Raw genomic sequence first — 19,359 nt, forward strand, 5'->3', positions numbered from 1 at the left:
GTCTTTCCGGTTCCAGGCTTGACGATCTATCCCCTGTGCCACCCAGCTGCCCCTCCCAATGCACAAAGCAGCTCATTCCATTTATGGGTAGCTCCTAATGATTAATGTGCTCCATAAATGGAATGAGCTGCTTTGGGAGGTAATGGGTTGAAGATTTCCAAAGAGAACTTGATGACCATGTGCCCAGTATATTCCAACTCTAAAACTCTGTGATTTGAGATCTGGCTGGAAAGGATAATATAATGGACAGTTTCCAAGTAAGATGACTGTGTGAAAGGGGAGCCCAGCCCTTTCACTCTGTAAAAGCTCTAAGAATATTACCAGACCAAATAATGATCAAGAAATTCAAAGAGAAACTTGAATATTTTCATCCAACCCAAGACTGAGCAAGGACTCCTCGATGAAGGAAGCCAATGTCATTGTGGGTAAGTAAGGTAAAAGCAGCTTGCCAAATCTGGGACCAGAGATGCTCAGGGGACATCTGAAGCCTGCAGCAATCTTGATGCTGGGGATGGGGTGGGCAGAAAGCTGGAATTGGGTGAACAAGGAAGCCCCAGAGGTCTCAGGAACTGCAAGCATTTTGCCCTAGGATCCCAGGGGGACTGGATGGCCAAAGCAATCTGACCTGAGATATTGTTGTAGCAGGATGCCCATCAATTGGGAAATGATTGAACAAGTTATGGTTTGTGAATATAGTGGAGTATTATTACATTATATGGTATGAATATAGTGTGGTATTATTACAAAGTTCCAAAACAGATGGATTCACAATAACCTGAAAAGACTTGTATGAGCTAATGCAGAGTGAAGTGAGCAGAGCCAAGGGAACAATCTATTCAAGAACTATAACTTTAAGAAAAACCACTTTAAAAGACAGAAGGACTATGAACAAAGGAACGACCAAACGTGACTCCAAAAGATTGATGATGAATCATATTTCACACGTCCTGACATAGGAGGGACAGACTAGAGGTGTGCAGAAGGAGACACACATTTTTGTCAGACAACAAATGTGTGGATTTGTTTTGCTGGACTTTTTGTTACAAGGGAAAGCTTTTACTTGAGATGGTTTGTGAGTGTGTGTGTGTGAGTGTGTGTGTGTGTGTGTGTATTTATGTGTATATGTGTGTGGAGTTTATCAGAAAGGGGTAAAGATAGTGATGTCAAAAACAAGATGAAAAGAAATAATAATCCTAGCAATCATTTGTATAGAACCTACTGTGCCTTAGGCGTGGTGCTTAGCACTTTACAAATATCTCATTTGATCTTATGACTATGCTGGGAGGATAGGGGATATTATTAGCCCAATTTTGCAATTGAGGAAACTGAGGCAAACAGACATTAAATAATTTGCTCAATGTCAAGCCCTTAATAAACGTTTAAGACTGTATTTGAACTCAGGTCTTTCCAACCCTGGGTCTAGCCCTCTATCCGTTAAACCACCTAGCTGCCTCCATAGGTTGACACAGCATCAATTAAAAATACAGAGCAGAAAAGAGAAGGTTATTCAGAGGGAGACAGAAACAAGCATGACAGCTTTTGAACTAATATATTGAATTAATTATATACTTTAAAAATGCAGTCTCTGGGTAACCAGAAATTTGTGGTTTTGTATGTAATGCTCTTTTTCTGTTCTTCTTTGCACGTGGAAATATTCATATTTATTTTTGTTTGTCAAGCTTAGAATACAAAAAAAAAATTTTAAAAGGTGAGTGGGGAAGCTCGGTTGTGCTTGTTTTCTCTTTGTTCTCCAAAAGGACAAGGACATGAGGGAGATGATGACACAACTTGCAGTTGACTTGGATTTGAGTGAGGGAGGGTGGGCTGTGCAAGGTCACCAGCCTCACTTTCTGCTCCAGAGCCATCTGGGTCTAGTGACCAGATATTCGTCAGGATGACTGGAGATGGCCTAGGATGCAATGGGAGACCTTGATCCTTTTAGGCTAAGTCTTTTCAGATTCTCACTTTGAGTGAGGTGATGCCCATTCAGCAAATAGGCCTCTTTAAGAAGTGAGTCAAGGGATGGCCCCTTTAATCAAGAAAAAAAAAAAAGAAAAAACTGGGAAGGAAAGATCCTAGGGTGGCTGGCCAAAAGAGAAATAGTTACTATTCACAATTTTTAAAATTTACTATCTTACTACTAATTTACTATTAACTATTAAAAAAAATTTAAAGGTAGGCTGGGAAGCTAGGCTAGTGCTAGCCCTTGACAGTCAATGTCACACTAAAGAGGAAATAAGAAACCAATGAGTATTCTGGAGCAGAGGAATGACGGCCAAATATAAATATTCATGTGGTCATTCTAGTAATAGTATGAAGAACAAACTTGAGCAGAGAAGTGTGGAGCCAGGAAGCCCCTTTAGGAGGGTATTGCAATGGCCTGGGGGGATGAACATGACAGCCTGTACAAGGATGGCAACATAAAAATAGAAAGGTGGAAGCTGATTCAAGAGGTGTTATGAAAGTGAAGTCATGCTGATTGACTATGAGAGATACAAGAGCAGGAAGAGCAAAAGCTTATATAGAAACTGTAAATGTTGGAGACAGAGTGAATGGGGGCCCTTATGACAGAAGAAGTGAAGTTGGGGCAGAAGGAGGCTCACAGGGAATGATCATGAGATTGGTTCTGGACCTGTTAAGTTTGAAATGTTGGTGGGATACCCAGTCAGAGATGTTCTAAAGGCAATTCAAGACTCAGAGATACGTCCAAAATGGAGATAAAGCTTGAGAACTCATCTGCGTAGGCACAGTAGTTAAAATCATGGGAGTGGATAAAAATTATGGAGAATGTCTAGAGAGAGGAGAGAAGAAGACCATGGTCAGAACACACACATATATGGTAAGAGGCCAAAAGGAACATGAGTCAGTGAGGGAGGCAAGGAAGGACCCAATAAAGAGGGAGGAGAACCAAAGGAGTATGACATCTCTGAAGTCAAGGGAGGGAATAATATATAGTAGTATAGTATATAGTATACAGAAGGAAATGTTACATGGTGCCTAATTCAGGGATAATAAACATGGGGAAGGGGAAGACCTGTGAATTTGGTAAATAGAAGGCTATCAGAGCCCTAGGAGTGACTTCAGTAATGATGATGGAGGAAGGAGTCAGGAACCAAACTGCAAAAGATAATGATAAAATGAAGTCATGGGTTATAGACAGCTTTCTCACAGCTGCTACAGATAAAGGGGAAGATGGAACATGAATTGAATACTGTGATACCCACAGTAGCTGCTATGGATATGTAGGCATATTTCCAGGGTAAATTTGCAAAATATAAACTCTCTTCCTCAAAGATGCAAACAAGAAATTTATTCAGATACCAGAAAGTCAATTCTACCATGGTAACAAAGAAGTTCATACATTTTATCAATGCAGGGAGCATGGCCATCCCCAAGCCTTCCCTCCATCAGACCGCCCCACAAGCTTCCTTAGACAAAATCACCCCCTCTCTCACTCACGCTAGCTGCTCTGCTCTGCTCTGCTCTATCTGCTGTCTCTCTCAGCTCTCCCTCATTCTCTCTTCCTGTTCCACCCATTTCATCTGTCTCAGCCTCAGTTCCTTCATTTGTAAAATGGGAGTAATTCCAGCAGCACTGACCTCACAAGAGTTTGTGACGACCCGAGAGGAAGAGTCAGTTACAGATGTAGGAGAACCAGAAGAGTGTGGTTTCTCTGAAGAAGGGGGTGTTACATAGTGCCTTAGCTACAAAGTATTAAAAAGCAAGAAGAAAATTAAACAGAGAATTTAAAAAAGCAAAAAGTGTTTATTAAACTTTGGACACTGGAACGGTGAGTGACTAAGCCAGGGCATTGTGGTCTGCAGGTATCAAAAGGGAGATTTGAGCCTAGGACTCTTCTGTTGGAGGTCAGCTCTTTAGCTGTTACACTATAAAGATCTTAGTTAAATTAAGGCTCATTCACTTACACAAACCACATTGACTGAGTTTAGTAAAAAGCACACACACACACACACACCACACACAAACACACACACACGCACACACACACACACACACACACACACACACACACACACACAATACAAAAACCCTCAGAAAATTCCATTGAATTAAGTTCAGACAAGTCACAGAGAATTCTCCATGCCTCCAAATCACTGGCTTGACAGATCCTTTTTGCTTTTCAAATGGTTGTTGAGCTTTGTTGTAGCTGGGGGTTGGAGCTGGGAGGTAAGGAAAGAATTCACTCCTATAATTACAACACTTCACAGGGGCTTCAAAGGGTGAGGGCTCAGGCAGACAAAAGGGGAGAAATAATTGTTTCTTTTCTCCCTCCATCTACCAACCCTCTCATTTTCAATTTAGATACAGAATCTTTTTTTTTTTCTTTCTTTTTTTTGGAACACCCTCAGACCCAGCTTGCATGAGCAGAAGGCCTTAGTTACCTCAAAAGGAGAGCTGCAGCAGGCGCCTGCTTAATTATACAGGCGATGGGACAAAGGTTAATTAGCAAAGAACTTACCAAGCATCAATTCAGATGGACCAGACATCTTCAGGTCAATCTGCAGATAATCTCATCACTTCCAAGTTTAAGCATCCTGCAAGAGGAACACCCTGGCATCCAAGACCACCTCTCTGGTTTACTTACGATAATTTCCATTGGGGTTTTTCACTGGGTTGATTTGGAGTTTGTTGGTGCTGGGGTTTTTTGTCCTGAGTAGAGGTACCGAATATTGTTCATGATAGAATTCTAGACTGAAAGGTGGAAGAGATCTTGGAGATTACCCAGTCCATCCCCTTGGAGTACAGAGGACAGAGGGCAGACCTGGCATCAGAGAACCTGGGCTTGAATCTTGCCTCTATATTTAATATCCATTTTACCTTGGACAAGCTGTTTGATCCCTCTGGATCTCAGTTTCCTCATTTGTAACATGAAAGATTTAGACTATGGTCTCTTCGCTCTTTTCATCTAAATATATAATGCTAAGGTCTCTCATTTTACAGATTTTATAACTTGCCAGAGGTCAGAGAGGGAATAGCTCACTGGGTCTGGGATTTGAAGACAAGGGCTCTGATTTTCAGATGAGTACTCTGTCCACTGCACCATACTGCCTTCCAGATCAGAAGTACCATAATGTAGTGGAAAGAGGGCTGGTCTTGAAGATGGAAAGACCTGTGCTCAAGTCCTGCTTCTGATCCTGGATGGATTCACTCTCTGGACTTCTCTACCTCCTCACTGGACCTCTTCCCACCCTGGGAGAATCCTCCATCCTGGGAAACCTCCTTCTGCCAGTGAATCCTCAGCGCTGACTACCACTTCATGAGGTGTTTGGGCCATTCTCACTTCACTCATTCTCCAGGTTCCTCTGTCTCCTCACCAGTCATTGTACCTCTCAGCGAGGACTCCTCTTGTCCAGTTCCCCTCTTTGGGTTGTGTTCCCCAATTAACATGTATGTTCCTGGTAGCTAGAGATGGTCTTAGCTGTTTATATTTGAATTCTCAGCATAGTGCCTGGTCTTAATAACTCTGTCTCTCTCTGTCTTTCTTTGTCTCTGTCTCTGTCTCTTTATCTTTCTCTCTGTTTCTTTCCCTTTCTTTCTGTTTCTCTCTCCCCTTCCCTCCCTCCATCTCTCTCTCTCAATATCTATCCATCTCTGTCATCCATTATCCAACTCATTCTCTATCCACTGTCTCTATCTCTCGCAATCTCTATCCATTTCTGTCCTCTTTATCCATCTCTATCACTTTATCTCTGTCTCCATCCATCTCTCTCAGTCTCTATCTCTGTCATCTGTCTCTCTATCTCATTATCTATCTCTGTCTTCATCCAACTTTCTCAATCTCTATCCAGCTCTGTCATCTATCAGTCTCACTATCTCACTTTGCCTCTATCCATCTCTCTCAACCTTTATCCATCTCTCTCATCTCTCTCTCTCCTCCTCTTCCTCCCCCTTCTCTCTCTCTCTCTCTCTCTCTCTTTCTTTCTCTTTCCCCCCCTCCCTCTCCCCTCCCCCTCTCAGACTCACAACAGTAATGCTAGCTTACTCTTAGTTCGGGTTCAATATTGGGACTTAATAAGCTATAAGCAAATCATTGACCATTTAACAAAGGAGACCCTAACCGAGCAAGACTGTGCAACAAGGATTCAGTGATACTTAGCTTCTCTGCCCTTTCTTTCCTAGTTTCCAAAATGTCTGGTCACCAGGTCCTTAGGGAATGGTGACTTGGAGTCTTAGTCATGTCCCCATATCTGAGAGGCACAGAAAACATACATATGGCTGGGAGTTTTTCTGTCCCTGGATCCCCCATCTGCAGACTGCTCTTTGGCAGCTGGCCAGCAAACTGAGAATGTTTGTTACATTTTAAAGTACAATAAAACCTTATTTGAAAATGTAAAGGCCATTCTAACACTGTGGGCACAAAAACAAACCGGCTCTAACAGTCATGTATTTTCCAATCCCTGCCCTAAACAGCCATGATGCTGCTGGATCAGGGAAGCTGGGGACCAATCAATCAGGTTTCAGGGGCACCTTCGTCCCATTATATCCTATGGATCTAGTGACCCCCAGGCAGGTCACCTAAAAGCTGAGTGCCTCAGCTTTTTAAAGACTCTAGGTTTTAGGCAGTTGCCCATCTTCCATGGATGGATGGACTTTTCAGACTGGGATTTCCTTATTAGGCAATAACTCCAGATCCATAAGGCCATCCCTTTTATAGCATATTTTCTTACCTGATGCCATCAGCAAAGGAGTGAAAGAGAAAAGCCAAAATTAAAGAGTTGAATCAAATGAAGGAAAGAAAAAAATTGTTGTTGTTGAATCAAGTCCGACTCTTCATGACCCCGTTTGAGGTTTTCTTGGCAAAGATACTGAAGTGGTTTTCCATTTTCTTTTCCAGCTCATTTTATAGATGAGGAACTGAGGCAAACAGAGCTAAGTGACTTGCCCAGGGTCACACAGCTAGTAGGTGTCTGAGGCCAGATTTGAACTCAAGAAGATGAGTCTTCTTGACTATAGGCCCAGCACTCTATCCACTTGGATACCTAGCTGCTTCAAAGAAAAAATGGCCTCACTCTTATTACTAGTTCCTTTTTGGAGGCACCACAAGCACCAACCAGCAGCCAATTGGAAAGGTTTCTCCTAAAAACCACATGGTTAGCCTACTAAAACTGGTCACCAAATGTCCACACGTGCTCTAAAGTCTCCCCAAGGCCCTTCCATTCCCCATCATCATGACACTCTCATGAGCTGATTTTCCATGTCCTTCATGTAGGGAGATGATATCAGATGTAGCATTTACAGAGTTGTGTCAACAGCTCCCACCTTTTTAAATATGTGTCTCATGTTTTCCTTCCTCTCTGTTCTGATGGACACCGCTATCCTAGTCCAGGTCTTTATCAGCTCTCTCCCAGATTATCGCCACAGTCTCCTCCATGGTCTTCCTGCTTCTAGTCTCTCAAGAACCTAAAATGATTCTCTACCACAACCAATCTGGCCACTCCATCCATTCAGCAGCACTCTTCTCTATTCCAGCACAGGTACCCTCCCTTTGCTCCGGTCAGATTGGTTTCAACATCTCTTCTCTTTGATCATGTCATTCCCATCCCTTGGTTGCCTTTCTCCCTCTCCTATTCACCTTCTTTTCAAGATCCTAGTGATCTTTCTGGGTCAAGTTCTAGTCCTATCTTCTCTAGTGAGTTCCAATAGTGCTAGTTCTCCCCACTCCTCTTCTACTGTACTTGTAGTCAGAACCAGAATGTGGCACATGATGGTTCCCTGACAAGTGATGGAGCATCTCTCTGATAAGATGGAAGATGTTTGAAGGTAGGAATCATATCTTAAACTGCTTTTGTGCCTGCATAAGAGTAGGAACTTAGTAGATGCTTGACAAAAACACCATAGTTTAAAGATTTAGAGCTAGAAGGGACCTAATGTAATATAATACATAATATAATATAATATAATAATACGTGATATATGATATATAATATAAGTTAATATAATAAATTATGTGTGACAATATAAATTAATAAAATATATAAATAAAATAGTGTGATATAATATGTGATATAAATTAGTATAATATGTGTGATATATAACTATAATACAATATAAGAAACCATTTAATCCAACTCTCTTGTTTTATGAGTGAGGAAATTGAGCTCCAGAGAGGTTAAGTGATTTGCCCAAGGTCACATAGTAATAAGTGGCAGAGGTAGTATTTGAACCTAGGCTCTCTGATTCTAAACCCTTGTTGATGGATTGGGTGTTTTGCATTTTATTTTTGAAATAAATTTTGTTGATATGTTTTGCTGTTACATCAATAAAATTTCTCCCAGTGTTCCTCTATGATTCCTTCCCAGCCAGCCACCCAAAGAACATATCTAAAGGGTGGGAGGAAGAAAATGATCAGCAAAATCCATCAATACCTTGAAATGGTGTGAAAATATGTTTGGTGATATCTATGGCATGCAAATGTACCTGTGGTATAACTGTGCAAAAGAGTGGGTGGGAGAGAAAGAATTGTCTTCTCCTATCTCTTCTTTAGGGTCATTCTTCTTGGTCATTTTACTTTTGTTTGTTTTGTGGTTATTGTTCTTTCCATTTTCGTTTTTGTTGTCATTGCATATATTCTTTTCTTGGCTCTGCTTACTTTACTCTGCATCAGTTCGTGTAAGTTTTTTTCATTCTTTTCTGCATTAACCATATTTTTCTCTTCTTACAGAGTAGTAATATTCCATTGCATCTGTGGGTCACATTTTGTTTAGCCATTCCCCACTTGATAGATATCTATTTTGTTGGTTGATTGTTATAGAAACAAGGTTAGCTGTCCCAGGCAGAAGTTAATAGTTAGTCTTTACGCTGTTATTTAAAAGAAAAATCAGACTTGCAAGCATTAGACTTTAAGCTAAGGAAGAGAATTAAGAAAGCTAACCTATCCACAGTGGTTTTTTGCCCATGTCAGCATACAGAGGGGGAAAACATGCCACATACATTTTTCCATACGTCTCGAAAGGGAAACACTATCATACATTATAATATTCATCAAAATATTTTTTCTGGTGCCCACCTCAACAGATGCTATGAATCTTCATCGTACTGGGGATATATTTTTCCTGTTAATTTTTCACCTTGCTTTTCTTACAGTCAGTTTTTCTAGTAGCTATTTTTCTATGTCAAGTACTTTAATTAAAATTGGAATGAAAAATCTGATTAAAATCTAAATTGACTCATGAAGCTGTAATCTTCCAGTCTGTCTTTCTGCAGTCACATAATTTATGGTTGAAATAGCTATATTTAATTGTTTTTTTAATTCTCTTTGCTTATAGTTTGAGAAATGGCAGAAGCTTTGAACTTCAATAATCCTAATTTGGGAGATAGAGTTAACTCAGTGTCAAGCAATGAATGAAAAACAGTAGAACTTGGTTTGAATATCCAGAATGATTTAATTTCTGAACAATTCCCGATGACATGCCCACAATTCCCCTCGGTGCTCCATATTTACAGTACTGATCTCTTATCCAAAGTAAATCCTACAGTGGTACACTCTTGAGTTCAGGCTGATTTGTGGATGCTATAGAAAAAGTCAATTCTGAATCTTCATAAGGAGTGGATAAGAAAGCCCTTGGAACATGCTGCATCTCTGGCCTGTTTAATAACAGGTCAGTTTACCTAGGGCTTTATATCTACAAAGTGCTTTCCTCACACTAATCCTGTAAAGTAGGTAGCATTAATATCATCGTTCCCATTTTAGAGAAGTGACTTATTCACAATCATTCTGCTAAAGGGGCAATGGCCTGGCCCTCTCCTAGGACCAGAGAGTTATGAATGCAAAGCCCTGGAACCACCTTGTTCAAAATCCTCATTTTATAGAGAAAGGAAACTGAGACTCAGATCACACATACAGAAAGCATCAAAGGCAGGATTTGAACTCTGGTCCTCTGATTTCAGTATCAGTGATCTTTCTGTTGTACTAAACCACAATTAGAAATTGCGTCTGGGGCAAATTCAGTTGAGTTAGGCGAGGGACGGGCGGTGCCAGCATAAATAGAGGACTCTCTGTCCTTGGTTTCAGGCCCGCTTGGAAATAGGTGATTATCACCAAGAGGAGAATCTGGCCCTTTTCCTCGTAGGGACTGAGGAAATCAGCAGTAGAAGGGTTGCTGCAGTAAGGGGACCCTGTGGGTGGAATTGTAGAGGCAGTTGGTGCTGCACACCACTGTGGGCCAATGAGAGAAGGTACCATCCTTATGTCTTTTCAGTTTATTAGACTAGTATTTGAATTTTCTTAAAGCACTCTCTGGTTTGCTTGGTGCTATTTTCAGAGAGGCTTTAGACTGCAGGCCAACCTCTCTGACCTACAGAGACAGTTGATCGGTCTAGTCTGGTTTCCCACTCTCTGTCTCAGGTGCATGAATTCTCATAAAAATCCATAAAAGTGATTAGGTTTTTCTGAATTGGAAGGAAGGCCAAAGGGGCAAAGGTAACTACAACAGTTAATGTTTATAGGAGAGGGAAAAGTCATTAGCCTTTATTATTTTTAAAGCTTAGTTTTTGAGGGTTACACGGTGGAGTTGGCCTCACTGCTGTTTTCTATAGTTTGAAATGATCTGCCTTGGGCAGAGGTCACCCCGTGGTATCAATTACTTGCTGCTACCTGGAAAATTTAATTTCATGCCCTTCAGTAGATCTGCTTTTTTCTCTGGCTTGAATGGCGACTGTTCCCCTCTTGGTAACAAGAATAACTCATTCACTTGGTGTGATTAGAATCCCAAAGCTCCCCCACTCAGAATGGCGACCGGCCCCAAAATGTGTTACACTAATAAGCTGGCCAACTAGAATAAAAGCCCTCTCTCTGGCCTCTTCTTAACCTTTTAAGATATTGTTTGGTCTCAGATTTGTAGGGTCAGCCTAACCTCTGGCTACAGCTGGGGCTTGGGTTTTCTCTGTGGACTTCCTCACAGAGCGTAGACACCAAGAGAGGATGACCAATTGGAAATGCCTGCCTAGATCTGCTGGCTGCTGAGGAAGGAGATGATGGGGGCCTGGTGAAAGCCCAATCTGTATTTAATCTTGACTGAAAAATATCATTGCCCTTTTATTAAACAGATTTTTCTTTGTCTCTCTTTTTCTGTCTGTCTCTTTCTCTCTATATGTATCTCTGTCTCTCTTTATATCTCTATTTCTGTTTCCCTGTCTCTCTGTCTCTTTTTCTCTGACTGTTTCTCTCTGTCTGTTCTCTGTCTCTATGTGTCCCTCTATCTCTGTCTTTCTCTCTATCTTTCTCACCTCCTTCCTTCTTCTATCTTCCTTTTTCTCCCCCTCCTCTCCAGAGTTCCTGGAAAAGTTTAATATCAATTACTTTTTAAGCTATGTCTAATAGTACTACTGGGTAAGTACAGTCATGCAAAAAGTGAAACAAAATAGACTTTTCTTTAGCTCCTCATTATTGCTCTGAGAGAGCTGGACCCAAGGTGGGCCCAGGAGTTACAAAAACATCAGAAATGACGAAAGTCCATGAATTGTGGATCACCAAATGTAACACATGCCTTAAAAAAAACGCAATGAAATATGAAGTTGTATTCAAAGAGGACGAAAAGTTTGAAGTGAAAAATGAATTAGCTAATAAGGCATATGAATGACAACCAAAGAAAATAAATGATGGTTTTAGAATCAGAAGGCTTGAATTCAAATCCCAGTTCTACTACTTACTTTCTGTGAGATCTTGGGTAGGTCACATAACTTTTCTGAGCCTTTCTTTGTCTAAAAAAAAGATGGTTGGTGTATATATTCTTTAAGGTGTATATATATGTATTTATGTATGCATGTATATATGGCAGCTAGGTAGTACAGTATATGGAAGACCTGGAATCAGAAAGACTCATTGTCCTGAGTTCAAAACTTACTTGCTATGTGATCCTGGGCAAGTCACTTAACCCTGTTTGCTTCAGCTTCCTCATCTGTAAAATGAGTTGAAGAAGGAAATGGCAAACTACTCCAGTATCTTTACCAAGAAAATCCCGAATGGGACCATGAAGAGTGGGACACGACTGAACAACAATGTGGCAGAGTAGATTGAGGGTTGGCCTTTGAGTTAGGGAAACCCAAATTCAAGTTCTGCCTCTGATATATGCTATTGAGATGACCGAGAACAAGTGATTTAAACTCTTCGGTTTCTTCATCTATAAAGTGGAGATGATCAAAATCCTAGCCTCACAGGCTTATTGTAAGGAAAGTGATTTATAAACATTAAGAATGTTAGAAATATGGACTCTTTTTATAATTCTTCAACATTGAAGTCTACCTTGCAGAAAATTCAAGTAGTGAACACATCAATAAGGATATTCCCTCTAACTCCTAAATAGGTTTTCCCACAAATTAGCCACAAGTTTCTGGAAATACACATTTCTTCTCATATCCTGAAGATACCAGTGGGGCACTTGTGCTATCCATCTGTCATCCTTATCCCTGGACACATGACCAACCCATCCTCTCTTTTTATCATTTATTTCCTGATGACCTTCTAGTCTCATTCTCCTTTCTAAATTCCTCATTGGTTGTATATTGCAGCTGTTCGCACACCCACCACAGGACTTTTCATTGCCCTCTGTGTGATAGGACTAATTTTTAATTTTTCAGAGAATTTTAATTTTCATTTGTGTTTCATGACTCACAACCATCCAACACCTCCAGTAGAATGCTGGTATTAAAAAGATGGGCCTTTGTTTCAGGGAGAAGCTTGGAATCATTAAGGGAGCTTTGCAAATTTCCAGTACTCAGTCCAACCCTCTGTCCTTGAGCTCAGTTCACTGTCCATTTATACCATCTGTCCCAGATCAGAACACTTTTTAAATTTCTATTTGGACAGTCAGACCCACCCAAGCCATCATAAAAAAATTTATGGGGGAGGAAGCCTGCTCTAAGCTCTGAGCGTTCGAACACTCGGAGTGGACGGGAAAAATCGTCATTCCTTGTTTACTAAAATCAAGAGTAATGGGAGACAGAGCTGCGGGAAGATGTTATTGCTCGTTGCCAGGGGAAAGACAAATGTTTTCTAGGGAGAGTAAAGGGAGGAATCACACCAGAGTTCTAATCCGGAAGTCCTCAGATTATCCCCTCTCAATCAAGTCAACAAGTCAATAAGCTTCATTAAGTACCTAGTATGTGGCAAACGCTGTGTCAAGCATTAGGGCCACTTCTATATATAACAGGCCATGCTCTACCCCTCTCTGTCTGCTTACCATTAGGAACCATAAGTGGACACAGCACTAACACAAAACAAAACAAAACAAACCGCTCCTGCCTGATGGAACAGAGCCACTGTGATTTTTTTTTGTAAGTTTTGTGCTTTTTAATTAAAATTCACATTTAAGGTGGAAAATAAGACATGTTTATGTTTTGCACTTTGGACTGGCCCATGAACTGCCTGGAGGACCCTTGGGGAACCCTGGTTCTCTGCTGCCAGAACTCTGAGAACCACTGTTGGGCTACTGAGATCAAGCTGGTGCAGGGGTTAGATTTGTGAATTGACAAGGGGTGGGGAGGGTTTATGAGAAAGGAAATAAGTAGGGGGAAGAGGTGGAGAGAAGGACCAAAGGCATGAGACCCTGAGGAGTACCAAGATGAGGCCATGGAAAGTTCCTGAGATGTCCGGTAATGTTATACTAGGAGCCTCTTGGTCATAGTGACTACCAGTCCTGGGGGTGAGATGTGCCATATTAGAATACAGTGAAGACCGAAGGGAGGTTCTTAGGATTGCTGTACCACATCTCGGCCAGGCGGGGCTGCAAGGAAATAGAAAGGATTTGAGACTATCATATTAAACAAAAGAAGCTAGCTCAACCCTGAGAAAGGATATAAAGTCAAGTCTTCCAGAAGAATGTTTGGCTTTAGGATAACTTAATTCCCATCTCTATGCGTTTACATGTGTCATTCTGCTTTGCTTACTACCAAGTTTTGATGAATTGTCCTAGATTCAGGCCAAGTAAGGACCTTGGATTTCTGGAAGATTAGCTATTTTGCAGATCTAGGAGAACATAGCCTGTTGGTAATAATAATGGTGATAGATAACATTTGTCTAGCACTTACCATGTGCCAGGTGCTTTATAGTTATGATCTCATTTGATTCTCACACCTACCAGGGAGGCAGGTGTTATTATTATCTCCATTTTACAGATGGGGAAACTGAGGCTAAGTGATTTGTCCAGGGTCACATGGCTAGTAAGTATCTGAAGCTAGATTTGAACTCATGCTGTCCTAACACAAAGCCTGGGGCTCTACGACTCCATATCCCAGTCATTTCCCAAACCAACAGAGGCTTCCCAAGCCAGGACTGCCCCATGTGTATTGTCTCTCCCTACTGGAAAGTAAATTTGAGGGCATAGACTGTCTTTGCTTTTCTATTTGTATCCTCTGGACTTAGCAAAGTGCTTGAGTAGCTGCTTAATAGATGCCTTTCATTTATTCATTCATTCATCTCCTCAGGAGGCAATATGGTGCCATAGAAAGAAATGGGGACAAAAGATCATGGAATAAAATCCTAGATCTGCCCCTGGGTGCCACTGGATGAATCCATTAAGTTCTGATTTCCTCATCTATAAAATAATGGCATTGTCCTAGATGACTTTACGTCCCTTCCCCTCCAGATCTACCATTCTATGATACTCACTGAGCCCTCAGGCTCCCAGGGTTGAGAGATCTGCCAAACCCCAATTCGGAATGTAGCTCCACCCACAAGCTTCCAGGAAGGAATCCAATAGCTCCCTGGGGGAGATGGTAATTTTATAGGCTAAGGAGGAGGCGGTAGGGTGTTTAGAGAGGGGGTGAGATCTGACAGTAAGGAGATGGGGTTTCTGAGAGATGGGCTGAGGAGAGAAAGAGGGGATACAGTTGGAGGAGACCATGTAAGCAAAATCCCAACATCCTGATGAAAGGGAAAGCAGAAGTAGCCAACTTTTTTTTTTTCAACTGTATAACTAAGAGCCTTGAGGAAATCTCTCAAGTGCCCTTCCCAGGAAGAAATTCTTGCTACTCTAGAGCCTTCTACCCTTGTCCAGTGGGGCATTTTGTTAGTCCTGATTCATTTACATGAGTTCATTTTTCATTGTTTTAATGAGTCTGATTGAAATGCCACCCAAGTGTGGTAGGGATAAGGAGCCTCAGACCTAGGAATAGGTTTTATGTTTCACAGAATATTGAAGCTAGAACCTCATTCCTGGTTTGGTGGTTAAGAAGACCACCTGGGGACATATTTTGTGAACCATTTTATGTTATATGTTTCATAGCTGAAGTCCCAAAGGCTGAATTGGAATAGAATCCAAGGCTTTGTTTCCATTTTCCATTTTCTATCTTCCTTTCTTTCAGCCACTCCCTCCTGAACCAACGTATCTTTCATTTAAATAGTCACCTAGTGTGACTGCTTGCCAGGCTACACATTTCTCCCCTTTTGCTGCTTCCTCTTCTTCTCCCGCCCTGTCTCCAGAAGAGACAGGAAGAAAAATGTGAATGAGGAAAGAGACTAGAAGCTGGACCCGGAGGTAGAGTCAGGACAGGCTGGGGGTTTTAGACCTTGCTCCTTTCTGGTTGAACAAAATGGAAAAGAGGACAAAGTCATTGAACTGCTACAGAGACATCAAGGGACTCCACTGAAAATCTGTGGGAATGAGTGATATAAGGAGCCTCAAGGACAAGGATGGCTTGGGTCAACTGCACAGAGCCTTCTACCATTGGCTCCAAGCAGCATCCATTCTAGAGCCTTTAAGCAGCTCCCATGAAGGGGGACTTCAAGGGCAGACAGATGTCAGACAAAGACACCACCAAGCTGGAGACCCCGGAGTACAGCATAGAATCACAAGGATAATGGAAAGTTTCCTTCGCATTCTCCCATCCCAGTGTAGACAGCATGTTATAAACACTCTGCCTATGTCCTGTTCCGCTTTGACTGGAATATAGGTCTACTAAAGAACTCGTAAATAGAAGTATGTGTTGAATGATTACATATGTGTGTATGTATGTATACATATATACATGTACATACACACATACAACCATACACACATATTTGTGTCTGATGGCAGCCTTCTCTAGGGTGAGGGAAGAAAAAAAAGAAAAGAAATTTACATGATAACTTTATTATATATTTAAAAGGAATAGCAAATTGTACATAATAGATTTACAGTTTCATGGGCAACCATCCTTTTTATTCTATTATGTTATGGAAATCCTTTTTTTCTTTCATAAATTAAAAATAAAATAAGATTAATACTGTACTCCTGGGTTGGCTCTTTCCTCTTCTCCAATTATATCTGAAAGACAGATTAGGGAAGAATAGGACACCTGCCTGAAGGAAGTGGAGTAGGGGGAAGGTTGCCTCAAGGGCTGGAGCTGGGGATGGTGAGAAATGCCTTTGCTGTAACATATATCTCCTTTATTTTTTATTTACTAGATTTTTATCTAAACGAATGCAGCACCCCCTTGGGAATGTGTGATGGAAGATGGAAGAGCTCCCTGTCACAGCTGAACAGGAGCAGATATCCTCTGACTGCTTCCTATCAGTTATTATGATACTTTCAATTGACTGCTGAGCCAGAACCCATCACCCAGGTCCCAGAAAGCCTATGCCTAAAATGGGGCTGTCTCCTGTCTGTGACTTCTTTCCTTTGGAACTAGGGCTTGTGAGATCTCAGAAGGCAGCTGGCATCTCCCCTTCCTGGGAATCTAGACCTTAGCTTGAAAAGACCAAGGATTCCCACTGCTTCTTGGTCATCTCCAGTCATCCTGATCCATATCTGGTCACTGGACCAAGAAAGTGAGACTGGTGGCTTTGTACAGCCCTCCCTCACTTAAATCTAGTTCAATTGGAAGTCATGCCATCACTTTCCTGATGTCACAGTCCTCTTTGAGAATGAAGGACAAACAGCAACGCTGGGTACTAGCTGTTGGAGCAATTACATTAAACACAGAGAGTGGCTGAGAGAAGAAGGGGGTGGGGGTGGAAAGAGAGAAACATGGAGATGGAGACAGAGACAGAGACGGGGAGACTGACATTGATCAGGCTGTACTCAGTGGAGGTGAAATGTAAAGTGACGAATGAGCAATCCTGTTGCAAATGTCCTAAGAGTCTTGAACACTAGCTTTCAAGGGATGGAATCATTTTACAGTTTATTATTGCTTAGCATTCTTTTTTCTGCACGGGAATAAAAGTACTTGTTCCATGTTTATACTTTGGGCAACTTTTTAACTTCCCACCCCACCTTAAATTAGAGCCAAAGATAGAATTAATAATTGCAGCTAGAATTTATTAATATTTTAATTTTTCCATTTTATGGACAGTATTTCCTTTGTTTCTAGGAGGGAGGTGCTATTATTATCCCCATCTTACAGATGAGAAAACTGAAGCTGACATAGGTTAAGTACAAATGGACAAGCATAGTAAGTGTGGAGCTATATGAATGACATGTCAGTTTATTGTGTGTTTGTTCTTTGCTGCCGAAGAAGACCACGCTATCAGAGAAATGATGACATGACTTGCACTTGACTTTGTTTTGAGTGAGGGAGGGCTGTGCAGGACACTAGCCTCACTTCTTCTCCAAAGCCATCTCAATCCAGTGACCAGATATTCATCAGGATGACCAGAGATGACCCAAGATGAGGCAATTGGGGTTAAGTGACTTGCCCAAGGTCACACAGCTAGTGAGTGTCAGGTGTCTGAGGTGAAATTTGAACTCAGGTCCTCCTGACTCCTGCACTGGTGCTCTATCCACTGCATCACCTAGCTGCCCCTAAATATTTCAATATTAATCATGTTGTGAAAAAACACATGGTTAAAAACAAACCTCATAAAAATAAAGTAAAAAATAGTGTGCTTCAACCTGCATTCAGACTCCCTTAGTTTTTTGCATGTGAATAGTATTTTTCATCATGTCTTTCCTTATTGTCTTGGATCTTCATATTGCTGAGAATAGCTCAGTCATTCACAGTTGGTCATTATACAGTATTGCTGTTACGGTGTACAATGTTTGCCTGGTTCTGTTCACTTCACTTTGCATCAGTTCACATAAGTTCAGATTTTTCTGAAATCTGCCTGCTTGTCATTTCTTGTAATGCAATAGTATTCCATCACAATCATGTGCCACAACTTGTTCAGCCATTCCCTCGTTGATGAGCATCCCTCTAAATTTCCAATTCTTTGCCACCACAAAAAGAGCTGCTATAAATATTTTTGTACATGTGGGTCCTTTTCCTTTTTCTCTTTTTCAATCTCTTTGGGATAGAGACCTAGTAGTCTCATAGCTAGGTCAAAGGGTATGCATAGATTTCAAATTGCTCTCCAGGATGTTTGGATCAGTTCACAACTCTACCAACAAAGCATTTGCATGCATTTTCTCACATCCCCTCCAACATTAGTTATTTTTCCTTTTCTATCATAGCAGCTAATCTGATAGCTGTGAGGTAGTAGTGCTGCAGAGTTGTTTTATTTGTGTTTCTTTCATCAGTAATGATTTAGAGCATTTTTCATGTGACTATAGATAGCTTTGATTTTTTCTTCTGAAAACTGCTTGTTCATATCCTTTGACCATTTTTCAGTTGGACTTAACCTTTATTTTTTTTTAAAACCTGTTAGTCAGAAGAACCCAGAATCTCTCTTCTTTCCCATTCTAGCCAACTCTGCCCTGTTCCTCATGCGGACATGGACCATTTATTTCTACCTACGGGGAGAAAATACCACATAATTGGCCATGTGGACCAAGTATTATATTAGAAAGTTATGGAGAACATGCTGATAATATAGATTAAACATAAAGGTGTATCTTTTGTAAAAGTATTTTTTTTTCCCTGGAGAGCTGGTTGATAAACATTTACCGGCACTGTCACGGTAGCTAGCTGGTGCAGTGGATAGAGCACCAGTGCAGGAGTCAGGAGGACCTGAGTTTAAATCTCACCTCAGACACTTGACACTCATTAGCTGTGTGACCTTGGGCAAGTCACTTAACCCCAATTGCCTCATCCTGGGTCATTTCCAGTCATCCTGATGAATATTTGGTCAATGGATTCAGATGGCTCTGGAGGAGAAGTGAGGATGGTGACCTGCACAGCCCTCCCTCACTCAAAACAAAGTCAAGTGCAAGTCATGTCATTATTTCTCTAATGGCATGGTCTTCTTTGGCAATGAAGGGCAAACACGCACACTAACATGTCTGTATGGCGTACAGCATAGGCCTTCTTCTCAACAGGAAAGGGCATTACATGATGGGGAGTGTGATAACTGACTACTGTGGTGGCCTCAAAAACTTTAGTTAGAATGCTAAGTCATGAAATTCTATGTTGTGACCTTAGGTCTCAATTTCCTTATCTTTAAAATGTAGGGGTCCCTTCCAGCTAAAGATCTATGACCTTTTGACT

General features: G+C 41.2%; 1 long non-coding RNA gene across 1 annotated transcript; it reads left to right on the top strand.

The window, feature by feature from the left end:
- The first annotated feature begins 282 nt into the window (after nucleotides 1-282).
- Nucleotides 283-17,177, top strand: LOC140502049 (uncharacterized). Its single transcript, XR_011966492.1, has 2 exons — nucleotides 283-425; nucleotides 16,403-17,177. It is a non-coding gene; the product is annotated as an uncharacterized lncRNA (long non-coding RNA).
- The last annotated feature ends 2,182 nt before the right edge of the window (nucleotides 17,178-19,359 follow it).

Source organism: Notamacropus eugenii, chromosome 4, assembly GCF_028372415.1.
Source record: "Notamacropus eugenii isolate mMacEug1 chromosome 4, mMacEug1.pri_v2, whole genome shotgun sequence".
Lineage (NCBI taxonomy): Eukaryota > Metazoa > Chordata > Mammalia > Diprotodontia > Macropodidae > Notamacropus > Notamacropus eugenii.